The sequence below is a fragment of the Ixodes scapularis genome, unplaced genomic scaffold, assembly GCF_016920785.2.
Source record: "Ixodes scapularis isolate PalLabHiFi unplaced genomic scaffold, ASM1692078v2 PGA_scaffold4__175_contigs__length_147842914, whole genome shotgun sequence".
Taxonomy (NCBI): Eukaryota; Metazoa; Arthropoda; class Arachnida; order Ixodida; family Ixodidae; genus Ixodes; species Ixodes scapularis.
The window spans coordinates 51,849,640-51,854,958 of NW_024609879.1; the positions used below are offsets into that span (position 1 = coordinate 51,849,640).

A 5,319-nucleotide genomic window follows, 5' to 3' on the forward strand; every position below is an offset into this window, starting at 1 on the left:
ATTGACGCCGTCAGAGAATTGAAACTTAGGCTATCAGTTTCTGAATTTGAATGTTTTCATCTGGATGCCGCTGACCCAGGCCAAACGCCACGCTCTGATGTGAGGCCGGCGGGTTACCGTCAGCAGCGCCCGTTCACCGTATCGTCGCAGCGCTCAAGTCAGTTACGGGCAAATCTACCAAATGCCCATGGCATTGGTCCACAACCTTCAGGCCAATCGTCAGTGCCACCAGGTACTAACGCAGCCCACCCTCAGTCAAGATCACCACTGGTCACCAGCGTTGCCCGATCACAGTCACCAAGTGCAGACGAGCATTCCACGAAGGTGAAGCAGCCTACGGTAAGCTGTACACAAGCTTCAAGTCATCCTGTACAAGATACGTCAAACCTTCCTCGCGGATCCGAGGAATTTGAGCATCTGTTAACGTCAGAACTTGGTCTGCTACGAAACCAGAGACACACTGTCAAGGTGCGCCAAAACGTACCTCCAGTATAGTCCAGGCTACGTCGCCTACACATCAGTCTGCGACGCGTGAAGCGGTCTCAGAAGAAATTTTCAAGCTCGAGCGCCAAGGCGTCATCGAAAGAATAAATGCGTCGGAGCGGGTCTCGCCCATCGTTGTAGTAAGAAAAGAAGATGGCAGCATCAGGATGCGCGTCGACTTGCGTGCGCCCAACCAAGCCGTCGTCATAGATTCCTTTCCACTGCCACATATAGAGGAGCTCCTGCACTCATTGCACGGAGCATCTCATTTTTCGAAGCAGGACCTGGCGTCGGCTTACCAACAGATCCGACTCGACCCGGTGAGCCGATACCTGACGGCATTTATCACTCACGAAGGATTATTTCGCTTCAAGCGAGTTTGTTTTGGTTTGGCGTCCGCTCCCGTAGCGTTTCAGCATATCATGTCTAGGGTTTTAAAAGATTGTAAGGGCGTCCAATTTTACCTAGACGACATCACTGTGTACGGGTCTTCACAGGAAGAGCATGATTCGAACTTGCGTCAAGTCTTGTTCGCAATCTCTCGAGCGGGAATGAAACTTAATCGAAAGGGCGTTTTTAACGTACGCGAGTTGTCGTTTCTGGGCCACAGTCTTTCAAAGGATGGCTTAGCACCCCTTCCATCAAAAGTAGACGACGTCCGGAACTTCGAAACTCCTTCAGACCCGTCGAAGTGAAGGCATTTTTGGGGTTAATTGAGTATTACAGTAAGTTCATACCCCACTGTTCGACCATCGTCGAACCATTGCGTCATTTGCTCCGCAAAGGCGTACAGTTTACTTCTAATACTACAGTGACGTCAGTGCAAGGAGTCTATACATCGGCCAGACTCGCCGATGATTCAATGACCGGACACGTGAGCACGCTCGTATAATGAAATGTAATTACGTCTTGACAGCGCTTCGGGTTCCGGCAAAGAAACGCAGTTGTAAAGATCTCGTGGCGATGCTTTGTCTTAGGATTTTGACTTTTTATCGCAAACAAGGTAACATTGTAAGGTAACATTTTGAACACGTTGAAGCAAAAAGTGTTTTTCATGGAAATAAACCACAGTCGACTCTGCAAACGATACTGCTGATGCAGCGAGGTCCCACGTTCCTTCAGCGTGTCGCTGCACTAGAGCGGAAGGTCATGTGGTGCGCTGTTGGTGCTTGACTGGCTAAATGGCTCATCGGATGCAACTGCGGTCCATCTTGAGGTCAAACATTAGCGGACGCGTAGGTCTCCGTACCTAGAGTGGCGCAATCCGCTCCTACACTTCGCCATTTCCTAGCCAAGCGGCCGAGCGGTGCTTTGAAATCGCCGCCGCCGCTGCCGCGCCAACAGGGTCAATCTTAGAAACACAGCTAAGTTTAAGCTCTCCAGAGGCCTACCTAGAGACGGAAACCTGGGTGTGTTCAGATCGAACACGCGAGTCCGGTTCGCATTTTTGTTTTTCTTCATATTTTTATATGTTACTCCCCAATATGTGAAAGGAACGAAACCACAAATGTTTTCTAAAAAAACAAATATATCTTAAGGAAAAAAAGACATGACTGCCCCAAGACGGAAACGCCGTTTTCGGGCTTTGTCTGTTCTGTCAAGTTTGACTTCATGTAATAGGCAAACTAAATATACCAAAAAACTGAATATTTTTCAGAAAGCAGGGGATTATAGTTGCTACATTTTTGAACGTTTACAGTATTCTCAAAATTATATATCGCGCGTGCCAAATTCACAACTGTGGCAGCTTTAACGTTTTGACCCCATTTTGTGACTCGTTATGTCGTTATATGTTAAGGATATTAAACTGAAACTTTTTTTATATGTCCTTCCTAAACTTGTCCTTTACCAAAAGATAAATTGCTGCTCTAGTGTATAATGCAAAATATATACAGCGCTTCAAACATATTCGAAATTGAAAAGTTCCGCAACTTCAACGTGCAATTAAAAAAAAAAAACATCTTCGATCTTTTTAAAATTTGGAGGAATCACTCTCCTCTACATCCTCATTAAATTCCGTTAAAAACATGTTGCATCATTTTGTTTCCGTCAAAAGTACAGCGCTTTGAAATGTACCTCCACTCGTGGACGTGTTCGCCGAAGGTCACGGCCGCAGTGTGGCCGCCTTCCATTTTTTTGTTTAGAACTTCTCATAATGTCCTGTTTTTTTTACTTGTGCACGAGTTCGAATCATACACGTGGACCGCTCTAAATGCATGTATAAAGTACACGTAGCTCAGGACAGCAGCTCGAAGCATCGAAGATGCGAACTAAGACGAGCCCGCCCTTCGTGCTTAATTGTTGCATATGCCGCTGCACGGTCGCGCGAACTGAAACACAACCATCGGCACGAGACACTAGTGTCGATAGAAAGAAATAACATATACAACCTGCCGCGTATTACGTCCGTGTTCGCCTTGTATAGTGAACACGACCTATTGAGCCCAAACAACGTCGGATGCAACCGGAGACGCCGGGTCACGCGACCACCGGGTCGAGCGAACGTAAATGCCTAGAACGAAACGATATACAACACCTGGGTTCGCTAAGTAAACCTGAGAACTGAACATAACACCTCGGTGGGATTGAGGATCAGCGCTTTTGCTACATCTTGATGTGACTGTTTTAATAAATCGCTGACACCTTGGCTTGTCCACTCGTTCCGGCTGTCTCTTGATGCGTCGTCTGTCATTGTTGTAAAATAAATAAAAATGCATAGACACTCAACATGTTCAAGCAACGGTTATGAAATAGTGATCGTCGTTGCGCTTTCTGCGGTCCGAAAAACAGTTAGTTGCGAGTTCTGCCTCGTTCTGCGACTTCGCCATACGTGCCACTTCTGAATTCCACGGACGGCTCGCACATTGCTCCACTCTTCCTTCTTCCGGTTCCGGAACTCTACAAGTTCAGTTTGATCCAAGTAGAGCAGCTTGACCCCTTTGAGATGCTGAGACAGTATTCTTGACATGTCTTGTCCATTTTTGTCTTGTTCATCCTCGGACGAATGTGATGTGAACTCGGGTGTTCCACAGGGTTCTGTCCCCTGCTGTTTTTGGTTTTTGTTAATGACCTTATCCAAGATTCACCTGTAAAAGCCAGATTATTTGCCGACGATTGTATTATTTATACTGAAGTGACGTCCGTTAATGATCAAATTATGCTAAACGAATATTTGTCTCAGATCAATGAATGGTGTGTTAAGTGGCAAATGTCGATAAACTTAGACAAGACAGTATGTATGACGATCACTCATAAACGACAGCCGTTAGAGTATATGTATATGCTGCAAGGAAAAGCCATAAGCCGAGTGTCAGAGTTTAGATACCTTGGTCTTACAATGGCCTCAAACCTAAGTTGGACTCCGCACGTTAGCAATATAATCGGAAAAGCTAACAAAAGATTAGGGTACATCAGGCGCACTCTTAAACTCGCTTCCCCAGAAACAAAACTCACAGCATACAAGATGCTAATAAGGCCTTTATTAGAATACGCATGTGAAGTCTGGGACCCGCATGTTAAATATCTTATATCAAATCTGGAGCAGGTTCAACGGCGTGCGTTACGTTTTGTTTTTTCTAGCTATAGACGGCTGGACTCTGTGTCACCTCTTTATAAAAGGGCAAATCTACCCCTCCTTCAGGTGCGGAGGAAGTAGAAGCGGCTTAACCTTTTTTATAACATAATGAATAACTTGGTTCTAGTAAATAAGCAACAGTATATTAAGGAGAGCATGTCGCGTATAACCCGCAGCAAGCATGCTCGGTATGTGGAAGAGCGGAAGTTTTCTTAGGACTGTTTTAGGTATTCGTTCTTCTTACACACAGCGCGAGAATGGAACAAGCTACCCGCACATGTTGTTACCGCTGAAACTCGAGAAGAGTTTAGTTCCCTTATTTCAGAGATTTCTGACAGCAGTACCTAGAGTTGTCATTTCATCATTGTGTTAAATTCGTGTTATTAATCTGTGCATTTTGAGCGTGTGTATTTTTTTGTGTTGTAAAAAATCCACTCCTATCTTGGTCCTGTGTAGGACCGATAGTATTTCAAATAAATAAATAAATAAATAAATACATTTTGGATTGCCATGCTTGCCGGCTGTCACAGGTCGTGTAGAGTAGCCTGATGCTTCACAAGCCCTCCAACGCCATCGCATGCATTTTTGCCATGCCCAATGGCGGAAAATAGCCATTTGGCTGCAGGGTACTCTAATTTTCGAAACTCGTGTAGCTGATACTTGTTCTTGAAGTGGCTCGCTGCTCCATCGCTTACAAAAGTCACTTGCGAGTGCACGGGAGCGTTGTCATCAAGCCAGTCTGTTATCTTTCCGATTGCGCAGCAGGCGTGGGCGGAGTCGTGGCACACATCGTCGCTGATGACAGCGAAGCTACGCGTGAATTTTCTTGTTGTAGCAACGCATGTAAAAACCGAAACTTGCTTCTTATGCCAGTGGTAGGCTTGGACCTTATCGGGAAGAACAACGGTCCAATTCTCCGCAAAATCAAAATGCAGCACGAGGCTTCCCTTTTCTTCGCACAGTTTTTCTGTGTATATGGCCTTTCCTTGAATTGACCTGATCTGATTATGAGGAATCCATCTTCCTACCAGTGTCTGAAGTTCGTTCATGAATGTCATTGAATCCAAAGATTTTTTATATCAGGTTGCCGGACTCCCAGGCAGCTACCAAAATTTCTGCTTCTTCTGGGTATCCAAGACACTCGAGCGTAAAATGGCTGTCCTTGGGGCATCGTCCACAATCGCCAAGCCGCCATTCATTGGTCGGCGGGGAGCACATGCACAATAATTCCAAGTCCAATATGTTGACGTCCCTACCGCTTA

The 5,319-nt window shown here is 45.6% G+C and overlaps 1 pseudogene; it reads right to left on the minus strand.

Moving 5' to 3' along the window:
- Nucleotides 1-3,226: 3,226 nt before the first annotated feature.
- On the minus strand, nucleotides 3,227-5,097 carry LOC120840653 (annotated as a pseudogene).
- Between the last annotated feature and the right edge of the window lie 222 nt (nucleotides 5,098-5,319).